This window comes from Neofelis nebulosa, chromosome 1, assembly GCF_028018385.1.
Source record: "Neofelis nebulosa isolate mNeoNeb1 chromosome 1, mNeoNeb1.pri, whole genome shotgun sequence".
Classification (NCBI taxonomy): domain Eukaryota; kingdom Metazoa; phylum Chordata; class Mammalia; order Carnivora; family Felidae; genus Neofelis; species Neofelis nebulosa.
Genome location: NC_080782.1, coordinates 50063713 through 50076665, shown reverse-complemented (window position 1 = coordinate 50076665; position 12953 = coordinate 50063713). Strand labels below are relative to the sequence as shown.

The 12953-nt window shown below is 44.7% G+C and overlaps 1 non-coding gene across 1 annotated transcript; it reads right to left on the bottom strand.

The window, feature by feature from the left end:
* Nucleotides 1–494: 494 nt before the first annotated feature.
* On the bottom strand, nt 495–601 carry LOC131489624 (U6 spliceosomal RNA). Its single transcript, XR_009250667.1, has one exon. It is a non-coding gene; the product is annotated as a U6 spliceosomal RNA (small nuclear RNA).
* Nucleotides 602–12953: the final 12352 nt, after the last annotated feature.

Genomic DNA, 12953 nt, shown 5'->3' with positions numbered 1-12953 from the left:
TCCAGGTATGAATTGTTACGTGAAAAATTAGAGGCCCAATCCTTCAGTTATGAGGATGACTTCTGCATAAAGAAGAAAAGTAAGGTCCCTGAAATGTGTCAGCTGTCCCAGGAAGCTCTGAGCTGAAAGAAATCCTTGTCCTAGTCAGAACACTAGGTCAGCCGAGTAGCACAGTACCTGGAGCCTGATCCTTCTGGTTCCCTTCCTCCAGCTAACCACAGACCTACCCTCCTTTTGAAGCAATGGCTCCAGGGAGAAATCTGCAGACAGATTAGAAGGGATAAATGAATTGGAGTCTGTGAGCTAAGATGTAAGCAAATATAAATAAACAGAATTAGAGGTGGAAAGAATGGAAATCTCTAGAGCCAACAAACTTCTTTACCCTCGTGCTTTGGCATTTTCCCTTCAAGAAAGCCAGGAAAGAAGAGAAACGTTCTACCATGGATTGGAGACCTCCTGTGTAATGAGAACTATCCTAGCTGCTTTCAAACATGTAATTTTATTTAATCCTCCCCCTCAACTTGTGTGTCATGCTTGTGCAGGGCCCATGCTAATCTCTGTATCATTCCAACTTTAGTATATGTGCTGCCAAAGCAAGCACCACCTCAACTTGCAAGGAAAGAGTTACCTTCCATGTTTTACTGAAGATGCAAACCCAGATTTAAAGAGATTGAGAGACTTGGCCAAGGCCACACACTTAGAAAGTATAAAAACCAGGATTGAAACTAATGTTTATTTTCCTCCAGAGCCCTGCCCACTACACCCCTAGTGGAAACAGAATTATAGCCTGTTTTAACTGAAAGATGACCTCACCATCATCCCCATTTCACAAATGAAGAAACCAAGGCCAGAAAGGACAAGCAACTTGCCCAATTCACATGGTCAACTTGTAAGAGGTTCTCAGCTGTAGCCCACACCTTCTGATTTCCAAATAGGAGCTCTCATTATTTGTATCCTTCGAGGTCCTACAAGAATGGCACACTCAAATGGGAGCATTAGTGGGGAGCTTAATGAAGGGACTGTTATGCAAGGGCACATTTAAGGGAAGCCAAATAAGGATGGTGAAGAAATACAAGTGTAGGAGCTATAAAGGGGGCTATGAACACCCCTGTGCCTGAAGGGACAAGGCCAGGGCCCTTAACTCACTCTGAATTTTGGTAAAGAAAGGCACTGCCAGCCTGCAGGCTGGCAGGGAGGGAATCTAGGCCATAGTACTCTGTTCTCCCTCTTTCTCTAGTCTACTTGTGTCCTAGTGGTGCCTCCCATAAGCTGTACTGGCATTCTACCAAATGCCAGAAGGTGAGGGGTTTCCAAGGCAGCTTCCAGGGCTCAGAGCAGGATAGGAAAGGAAGAAGATTGGACTGGGAGAGGCAAATGAAGACTTCTGAGTGCACTACTACACAGGGATGCTTCTCTGGACCTCAGTCCTTGGGAAGAGTCCTGCCTCCACAGGTCAAAGACAGCAAAAAAACAATAAGTCTCTCATGCCAGTCAATGTGGAGCCACGAAGGCATGGCACAGGGAAATAAAGTGCAGCCACAGCACAGAGCTGAATTTCTCACTACCCACTGCATGAGTGTTATCCTAGTCTGGCCAACTTGTGTATGATAAAAGGGGGCAGACAGAAACTCTGTTCCAATCACCTCAGGATCAAAGGCATTGTGTTGGGACTTTTCTGCTTTGGTACAAAGATCACTACTGGCGTTCAAGCAGAGAGTTGCTGGTGTTTCAGATGAGTTTTTGTGGGTCTTTGAGAATTAAAAACAGAAGGGGGAGGAAGGGAATGCATGTGTGCAGGAGCATGTTTGCTATTTATGAGTTCTTGGAAATCAATGCCACTTTTCAAATAAAGACAATCCCTAAGTGAAGGCGGCTTGGCCATCCTGTTAAGGCACATCCCTCCTATCTATGCCCTGAGCACAGGCATCCTTGCTTTGGTCCTAAATCTCTCCCCCAGGGCGGAGATGCCCCAGTAGGCTTCTGCGGGCCACCCTAGTCTTCCACCCCAGCCTTCCATCCCTGCCTGAAGTTTCAACTTCAGCTTCCACTGAGCCCCCATCGTCTCCCTGATTTGGTCATATTTCCTACTTAGTTTAAATCAACAGTCTGATTTTATCAACAATAATGCTTTATGGAGGTTTATTTCTTCAAACAGACTGTGCTCCTCTTTGCTATAAAGTTAATTTTATGTTCTTTGTTCACTTTCCTAATCTGCAAATTACATCCTCCTGTTCCCTGATTGCTTACTATTGGAAAAACAGCCCCTCTTTGCTTCCAGTTTGAATATTCTCTGCCTTATCTTGATGACCCTAATCTTTCTCCCCCGACCAACCTCTCAAGGCAGCCATGAGTAACGGGCAGGGTGCAGCCTGTTCACCAGCACAGACCCTGTGTGGCTGAGTGGGCCAGGGCTGCATACCTCCCTCTTCTGCTGGCCTTTTTTTCTTCCCCAATCGTTTTTTTCTCAAAGTGTGGGAAGAGGGTCAGTTGCAGCAGGAAGGATTAGAAATTCTGGGAGCCACTCCATGCTCTCAGAAAGTCCTAGTGGGAAGACAGAGAACTTCCGACACTCAGAGAAACAAGGACAAATGCTTCGGAGGCTGACGCTCCACTGATACCACATGAAAAATGACCTGACTCTTTTGTTGGAAGTGCCTGGAGGGGGAGGGGCTACAAAAGGAAGAGAGATCACTGGGAATGGTGAAGGGAAAAACAGAATCAGTTCTTACATGATCAGGATTTTTAAAGAGGATGGGGAAGAAATTACCCTGCTATCAGAAACGTCAAAGAGAATTAAGCATGTTCCGCATTGAGGGAAGGAAGGAGGGAGAAACAGGCAAAAAATTAAAAAGACAGAGCTGGAAGGGACCTTAGCAACCCCCATGCTTTATGGAGGAGAACACCAGGTTCCCTCAACCAGACCCTGAGTTCCAATAATAGCAACAGAGTCATAGCATTGATGATAATAATGATAAGTGATATTTGTTTACTGTTATTTACCAAACCAATCCACCATTTTACTGTTGCTTACCATATGCCATGTTCATTTCCATCTCCAGGTCTCTATCTTCTCAAAACTCTAAAAGCTAGTATTTCTTGTGTGTTGTGCACTGGACGCTGTTTAAATGCTTTACATGTCTTATTGCACTTAATCTTCCAAAAACAATTCCAGGAGGTAAGTAGAGTTATCATCTCCACTCCACAAGTAGGGAAACTGAGACACACAGAGGTTGATAACCTGGTGATGGTCACAGGTAGGAAGAAAGAGCCAGGATTCAACCAGGTCTGTCTGTCTTATGAACCCACATTCAAAAAATATTTAGGGAATCACTATGTGACTCTTGAATTGGTATATTATTCACACAAACCTCATTCCTGCGTTAGTCTCAATGCTCTAGTTTTCTGGGGACTGTCTAAACCCCTCTAGGCTTCCCAATTTGGGGGCAGAGCCTTCTTTTGATACCCTAGGCCAGACCAGGCCAAAGGTGGAGTAACTCTATAAAGGGCCATATAGTAAATATTTTAGGCTTTGCAGACCACATATGGTCTCTGTCACCATATTCTTTGTCTCTTTGTGTTCTTTGTTTTCATTTTTGTTTTTTACAATCTTTCAAAAACATAAAAAGTCATTCTTAGCTTGAGAGCTCCCTCTGACCTTGTCCTGTGCCCACAAACCTTAGAGTCATGCTTTAAATGTTCCTTTCACACCACCTGTCCATCATAAATATCTTTAGGTTTGGGCTGCATCTCAAAATACCCCCTAAATTTGTTCCAGCTCCCCCCATCCCTAGTCCAGTTCCTTACTATCTCATGCATGCTCTGGTCACCAAAATGGTCTCACCTACTCCCCAAAGCAGCATACCTATCACTGTTAGATCTGTCCTCACAAGCAATCATTCCCTTGCTAAAATACCTTCAAATCTAAGCCCATGACTCTGCATTCAAGGGCTGATTCTCCAAACATACACACATACATACACACAGGGTTATCTGGTCTTTAACAATAATACAGACAGGAACAGTTAACATTTAGTTAGCATTAATACGAGCTAGCCACTCTGCCAGCAATATGCATCATCTCATTTAGGTCTCAACAGAACCCTGTGAGACAGGTGTGATTATAAGCTCAGTTTTACAGATGAGGCTCAGAGACATTAAAGAATATATGCTAGTTCACACAGTCAAATGGTAAAACTAGGAACCGAATTATGGCTGTCAGACTCCAGGGGCCCTTTCCTTAACATCCATCTTTCACTGCCTTTAACATGTCTCCCCCTCTGCCCTCCCACGGCCAGTCCCACCAAGAAACATCCTCAAAGGAACCCTTGATTCAGGAGACAGCAAGCAAGTCACCCACATGATACACATCTCAGCTCTTGCCCCCCAAAGGGAAGCAAGTGCCCTGGAAGAGAAGCCGGTGCCTCTGAACTTAGAGCACCATAAATCGAGCAGGAATGACCCTGGGTACAGACAGCAGGTTCCATCTGATGTCCCTAGTAGCAGTCTGCCTGCCAACAAGTGGGCAGCTCAGAGCAGCTGCATTTCAAAGCAGCAGACCAGGGCAAGCTACCAATGTGTGGACCAACCACTCCACAATTTGCCTAAAAGCCACACTGTGTTTCCTGGACTATGGCCACAGGCCAAAACACACACATTCCTGTTTTTATGACTATAAGGTAAGCATTCTTTTAATGGTTCCTTCCCTGTTCCCTCACTCTCACTTGTGTTGCTTTGCTTCTTCCACCTCCTCGCTGCTCTGCTCTCTGCCTCCCTTGCTTCACCCTCCTGCTTCAAAGCTTCCTCACCACTGTCTCACTCCTTGCTTTCCTGCAATGTCCCCATTGCAGTGGTTTTCCCTTCCTTTCAGGCCCTTGGTCAGGTTTTCTCTAATTACTAGACTTCCTCTCCTTCTGTTTTCCTGTTTGCCTGGCAGAGCGTCCTTCCCCTGCCTGTGCAGATTCCCGGCTTTAGCACAGACTTGAAAGCTCCACTCCAGGTTCTTCGTCTTCCCCTTTCCCTGCTTGGTCCACTCTCTCTCCTCCACTGCAGCTCCTCTGCATGGCCCTTCCCTTTCTTTCTGGACACCTGGTCCCTCGTGTCTCTCTTGCCCTTCCCCACCCTCTTCACCCTTCACCTCTGGTCTTTGTTCCCTTGTCTCCTGTCTTTCCTCAGCCCTCCCCTCCCTCCTCTTGGGTCCCCTCCTGGTTTCCATACTCCCCCCCCCCCCCTTATCTTTGTTTTCCTTCCTTCTGGCCGCTGATAGAGTGGGAGTAGTTGCAGGCTGCAGCCCTGATTTCACAGGCAGACCCGGATGGAGCCAGCTAACATTGCCCAGAGAAAGGGAGTCTCAGTCCCTACATGCAGTTCCCACCCCTTACACACAGATTGGAGCTGAACTTTAAGGGTTCAGTATAAAGAAAGTACCCGGAATCTGAGGGATACAGCTCAGCTAGCAGAATGGAGAAAGGACTATTTTTCCCCCAACTGATCTCCTTTAAATCAAGGTCAAATACCAGAGCCAGGACACATCATTTTTAAGCTGCAGCCTTAGGGTAGAACCCCAGTGACCATCCCTACACACACACACACACACACACACACACACACACACACACACTTCACTTCTTATTCACTTTTATTAGGAGCAAAAGACCCTGTGACTTTTCAGATGAAGTGTGTGAAACACCCATACTGCAAAATAAAAACTATAAAGGAAACCAGAACCACCACAAAAGGAGATGTTGCTGCCCCAGGGAAAGAACCCTATTCCATCCCTTCTACCTCTTCCCCATCAATTCTTTTCAACTTCAGTTGTTCCTGTTTCCTGGACTGAGTCCCCGGTGGAGCAGAGCTAGTGTCTTTCCTTAGAGGACAGCGCCATCTAGCAGGTGAAATGCCAAACCCTTAGCTAGGAGCTGAGAAGAAAATCACCTATCCCAGGCTTCCAGCTTCTCTTTCTAACTCTCAGCCAGTCAAACCCCAACGATCTGAAACAACAGTTTAACCTTTGGCTTTGTTGGAGCTTTTAGTCCATTTCCAAGCATGCCTATTTCTCCAGTACCTGATTTAGTTTCAGTGTGTGGCCTTCGTTCCTAGAAAAGGCAAGGAAGTTCTAGGTGAACCAACAGGCTCTGCCTGATGCTGGGGAACTGCAGGTGACTTCTCCAAAGCAAACAAATTGGAACGTCTTAAAGATATATCTGCAGAACTGCTCAGGCCACCTCTGGAATTCTGTGGCAACATTTGCTATTCTTTCCTTTTTTTCCAATTGTTTCTTCCTCCTGCCTTCCTCCCCTCCTTTCACATGTATTCAGTGCCTGCTGTATACCTGGCACTATGCTAAGTTAATTAAGAGACAGTTCCTCCCTCAAGTGTCCAACAGTCCAATGGACTCAGATGTTAGACTCTCAGATTTGCAGGACGTCTGACTCGGGATAAGGACTTTGTATTTCTGGCTGTGCTAAGGGTCTATGGAATAGAGAAGAGAAGACAGGCTTAAGATACCCACCCCCCCCCCCCACACACACACACACTTCTACCTCTATCAGAGCAGCTTTATTTTTATCTAGGTTTTACTTATTCGATGTCTGCCTAAATTTTATTTGAATAAAGAATTTTGATGCTTGTGAAGAAGTTTGAAAACATCTGCTTCAATCTAAATGTCTCCCTCTACAGATGAGGAGTATGAGGTCCCAAGAAATTCAAGGACTTACCCAAGCCCATAGAATAGGGGAATAGCTCTCCACATTCTCCTTTCCTAGCTCCTTAACAGTAAAATCCAAAACTCAGCAGGTCTTCAAGGGCAGGCTTCTACAAAGCAAATGGGTACAAAAGTAAACTGGTCTGGTTATTTTGTATTTTTGTTTGCTTCTCGCCTGCCAGATTCCGTGTAGGCAAGGATGGTGTATGATTCTGCTAGGGCTACCACAACAAAATATCCTTCAGTGGATGACTTTAACAGCAGAGTTTAATTTTCTTATAGTTCTGAAGGGTAGAAGTCCAAGATCAAGGTGTCAGCTGGGTGACTTTCTTCTGAAGGCCATGAGGGAGGGATCTGTTCTAGGTGTCTCTCCTTGGTTTGCAGATGACCATCTTCTCCTGTGTCTTCACATCGTCTTCCCTTGTACATTGTTCTGTCCAAGTTTTGTCTTCTTATAAGGACACCAATCATATTGAATTAGGGCCCGTCCTATTGACCTCATCTTAATTTAACTACCTCTGTAAAGGCCCTGTCTCCAAATACAGCCCCATTCTGCAGTACTAAGGGATTCAAACTTCAACACGAAATTTTGAGGAATACACAATTCAGCTCATAACAGAGGCAAATGGTTTTTATTTTCCTTGCAAACCTTGATCAACTGGTAGTGGCTGCCTGGACACCCCTTGCCAAAAAGGCTGAAAAGGACTCTAAAACCAAGTCTACACAGGTTCCACATTGCTAATGTAAGCTACAGGCATGGGAGTGGGGAATAGAAGTGTGAATGTCCACATGCATATAGACACTGCCCTCTAGGAGCAAGGACATGCCATATCTCAACATAGCCACACCACTGAAAGAAGGTCCATGGCAATCATGCACTCCTCTCAAGCCCTTCATTTTAGAGGTGGGGCAAATGATCCAGGGAGGTTATGCCTTGCCTAAGTCACTCAACTCCTTTGTGACAACATTAGAGCTAGGTGCTGACTTCGTATCTTTGATCTAGTGTCTTTTCCAAGACCTCATGTTACCCCTAGTGACATCCAATAAATATTCAAACTTCTATATTTCCCAAGGATTCCCCAAGTCCCCTATTCCCACAAACCCAAGAAGGCACCATGTAGAGAGAACTAAGCTAAAAATTAAAGGTCTTGGTTGGCATCTATGGCCAACTCCATGATTGCACAGACCACTAAGTATTAAAGGATTCTGAGGCTGTATCTAGGCCTTTCCAGAAAGAATACTGCCACCAGTTAGTGATGTCTGCCGTTGCTGTGGGCACAGGACTGGGGAGTGGGAAGATGAATATTACATATATGCTAGACTAGATAATCTCTAAAGTCCCTTCCAGTCCAAAGACTCTATGATGAGAGCGTTGGGCAGGTGCCATGGGTTTCTTCCTTGAACTTAACTAGAAAGTTGGGTTAAGAGACATGCCATGATGATCCTGATGTCCAGACACAATTATGTGACTTAATCCAAGGGCTTTCTGCACAGGCGCCTTCTTTGTCACTTCCTGACCCAGAAGCTCTAGCTACCCAACCATAGTTCCAGTCTCACTGAACTTATCACTGGTATTTCTCCCTGTAGAATCTCCTTTCTGGAGACCTAACTCCTAGTCCTGACGAAACACTGGAAACTTCCATTTACTTGATGCAGCAACAGGCAAGGAATGTTTGCTGAAGAGTGATCCCTCAGCCACTGCAGGTGAGGGGGCATGCAAAGGTCAGCTGGCTGGCTCATGGGCCTTGGAAAAGGTCAACTACAAGAGAATAGATACTATTTTGCAAAGGCTTTCCAACATGCTACAACCTGATATGTGGCTGAGCCATGAGGCTGCTCAGGGAGAGGCACTTTGGAGGAGTTGAAGACATTTGCCTCTTCATACAGAGAAAAAGGAGTCTTTTTCAGGCTCTTCTGTTCCATTCAGCTCACAACTCCCCAGCTCCCTCTTACTTATCCCTCTTGGCAGGCAAGCCTGGACAACTTCTGAAATAGGTATTTATCACCTGGAAGAAAAAGTTCTATGTGAATTGGTATGAGGACCTGAAACTGGCTAAGAGCTCAATGCTGAAGATAATAAGATCTTGATTCAAATCACGATCCTGCCACTTTCTAGCTGTGTGACCTCAGAAAGTTACTTAATTTCTTTTATTCCCTAGACCTCAGTATCCCTGTCTAAAAAATGGGAATAATTATAGTTGTCATAGGGTTGCTGTAAGATTAAATGGGGCCATAGTTACTGGCACCATTATCAGTATAATTAATTCAATAGATATTTAGGGAATACCTATTCTGAACTGATTAGGATACATATATGCATAAAACATTGTTTTTTATTTTACAAAATTTGTAGTCAATCATAATTCAGTTCTAGTATAACATCAAGTGTCTCACAAGATATTTGTCCAAAATACAAGGCAAGAAGGATTAACTCAGCCTGGGGAGCTGGAAACTTCCCTTTACATAGTCAATAATATTTGAGCAGGATTTTGAGGAAGGAATAAGATTTTACTGCAAGCTCTCACCAAAGCATCAACATATGCCAGAGGAACAAAACCTCTTGTGGAAATTTTTGCATTTGGGCTGTTCCTAGAGATGGTCAAGTCCCTGGATTTATTCTCTTGGGTCCAGAAGGGAGCACCCCTGAAGTCAGGAGATCTGACCTGATCCTGGCTTGCTGTGTTATCTCAGTCAGGCCACCTTACTTCTCTATGCCTCTTCAACAGTCAAATGAGATTGATTTCCCACCGAGAGGTTCTACCAGGCTTGAAACTTTAAGTAAGAGGTATATGAAAGATTTGGGGAATTAAAAGAGCTATCCAAGCAAATAATAAGTAACAAGTGTTTGCTAATCACTTACTACATGCCAGGCACTGTGTCAATCATCTTAGCACAATCACCATTACCATCGCCACTTTACAGATTAGAAAACCTGTAGACAAGGGAAGTGACTTGCTCCAGGTGACAGAACTAATGTCGATGTGTAAGTGAGGGCAAGGGAGAGTGCTCCTTCTCTCCACCTCTTAACATGCTGTAACTATTTTCTAATTATCACGGGATCTGGCTAGACACCGTGAGAAATGGCAGCACCAAGTAATGCCACATGTCCACAACTGGATTCAGGGTGCAAAACAGTGCCTTTCTGGAGTCTAGTGGCTTGCTAACCCCTAAAGAAGCACAGAGAATTCTGGGTCCCTCTGTCCTTTACCAGGGAGATCATAGCCATAGCACATCACTCTTCTTTGACCAGTGGGTGCCAAGAAGAGCTCAATAGCCAAATGCCAAGTTTTGTTGAAACACACCCTGGGTCACTGCCTGGACTGGCAGGAGTCGGCGGGGGGGTGGGGGGGGTGCGGTGGGCAGGAAGCAGCAACCAGAGCATAGAATACATGTCTGATTCCTATCGCTATGTCACTGGGATCATCCCTTGGCCATAGGCCCCAGTCCCACAAGACACCCCACTGGAGGGCCCAAGGCTCCTGGAAAGAGCTCCCTTAATCCCTACAATGATGCTTGGCAGAACAGAGCTAAGGGAACCAAGACTACCAATGCCTCCATGCCATAAGCAGGAAGGATCCGCTGTGAGAAGCTGACTGGGAGACTGGCTGGGGTTCCCAGGGCAGACCTACTGGGGAGAATGTGGAGGATGCATTGGGCTGCCCAGGGGCAGGGATAACTGAAGCTTCACAGATGAAAAGGTCAGGTTGGGGTGTCAAAGGAATGTTACCCACTGAGAAAACCAGGAGGTAAAAGCTCCCAAGGCAAAAATGGCATCCATGATGGTCCAGAACTGGGAGAGAACCCTGGTTACAATTCTTTTCTACTCTTGAGGAAAAGAAGGAATGGGGAGATAGCTGCTTGTACATAAAGTAAGAGCAGAGTAGGGTGCTGGCTGTCTACCTGCTACCCCCTAAGCATTCTAGCCAGTTGTCCAATTTTCTTTCTTTTTCCTCCTCTTTTTCCTCTTCTTCCTCATCTCTTACTACTACTTCTGAGTAGTAAATTTATTTACTGAGTATTTATTGAGTACTACCTCTGAGGCAAGTTAATGTTAAGTGCTTTATATGCGTCATCTTATTTAATCTGCATAACAACCCTCTGAGTATATATAAAGATTTCAGAGGAAGAAACTAAAGTTCAGAGAGGATTAAATAAATTGCCCAAGGTCACAGATCTGATACAGCATCCAAATCCAAAGTCATACTCTAAACTTTGCACAACCTTGTCTATGAAGCCTGTTTGTAGAGAGGGAGCCCATCAGACGACTGCCTACCAGAGACTGAGCTCCAGCTAAGTTATTTTTCTTTCTTACCAGCTGTGTTACAATATAAATCCCTGAAGGGAACTTTCTTTAAAAGGGAGGTGTTGTGAGAGTACTCAACTGTTCTCACATAGGGATGTAATAAGCTTTCTGCCTTTTGAGGGTTTAAGAAAGAAGCGGTCCCACCCCAGGGGAGGGGGTCAGTGAAAAGAAAGTGAGATCATTGTTCTAGGCTGATGAAAAGGTAGACTTTGAAGTCAGCCCCTAACCAATGATACTATTGACAACTCTGACATTGGAGCAAGTGAGGACAAGCTAAGAGAGCCTAAGTTCCCAGTGCAACCATGACCAGACTTGAGTTGAAGCCTCCCCCCAAGAATGGTGCAGAATTATGCTTTACCAGTCACACCATGGGCCAGTGAGAAACCACATCAGTAGAAGACTGACCATACTCCAATACCCTCCTCAGTAAGTATCCAACAAAGACTAACCACCCTTCGGGCTAAGTAAGTTAGCCCTGGGATTTGGGATAAGTTAAGGGGTGGTGGGAGACTCTGGGTTTCCTTTAATAAGTCATGTGAGGATTTCAAGCAATTACATGGAAAAATAAGAAAATTGATTCTATTTACATACTGAGGTTGCTCCACAAGCAGTGATATTACAGAGTTCTTCTTTGGTGTTTCTCCTATTAGTCTTTCTATTCTGTTGGCAAGATATGACAAAGGAGTAATTGGAATAACTTGCTCAAGAGAGTCATAACTCACCAACACAAGGATGGTTTCTCTCCTCCAATCAAATCAGGGTCGTCATATATGGCTACTCAGGCTGTACACTGCTCAACTCCAAGGGGCACTATTCAAATAAAGTATGATGTAAATGGTTTCTCCTGGAGTTATTCAATGAAGAGGCAATAAACTTCACTCTCCCATATTTTAAGGATCAAGTCAGATACATCCTTTTCCACTCAGCCTTCCCCAAAACAGCCCAGCTGACAGGAATCATTCCCTCTTTTGTATACAGTGTACTCCCACAGTATATTCTCTACAACAAGACACTTCCTGCCTTGTAGTTACTGCTTCATGTGAATAGCTTATCTTTCCCACCAGACTATGGTTCTTAACCCTTTTGGGAGTCCTGGGCCCCTTTGAAAATCCTATCAAAGATACAAATATTTCCCCAAGGGAAAAAAGAGTGCACAGATACATGTAATTTTGTATCCAATTTCAGGAAGTTCATGGATGCCCTAAAGTCCATCCACAGCAATTTAGTACGTGGCTTCCACTAGAGCAGAGACAGTATCTGTCTTATTTACAATGGTATCCCAAAAATTAACACAATGCTTGAGACATAGTAGCATAATAAATGCCTGTTGAATGAAGAAATGATTGAACCCTGGAAAGTCCTCGAGTGCAGGGTCAGTGTCAGAGCCATTTCTGTGGCCTCAGGAGAGTTTCCAAGACAGTGGACCCTCAACCATCCTGACATAACATTCAAAAGGCCAGCTGGTAAATCAATGCTCAGTCCCCCTCGGGCTTGGGCACCTCAACCAGCCTTGGCCCTTCCAGGCCCAGACAGACAAGGAAATTTTGCCAAGCTCCAGAGTCTCCACCATGGAAAGGCAATGCCCCCACTTGGTGGGAGTTCTAGGTGCTGAATGGGAAATCTAAGCTGACACAATGACTTTTTGGCCACAAATTTATGTTTCCCTTCCTTTCTGTCTAAGGAGATAGCCAAGTTTGTTTAGTGAGGTGAATGAGAATGTTAATAAAAATAATAACAGTCCTTTATATAATTTGCAAATTAAACTGTCCTCCACATTTTCACACATGTGACCTCATCTAGTCTTTGCACATCATCCAGTGAAATAGATATTGCCTTCATTTTACAGATCAGGAAGTCAAGGCTCAGAGAGGCCAAGTGACTTGCCCAAGTCACAGTGTTTGTCAAAGGCTGGAACTAGCTTCGAATTCTGTTTCTCTAGAATTCTTTTGC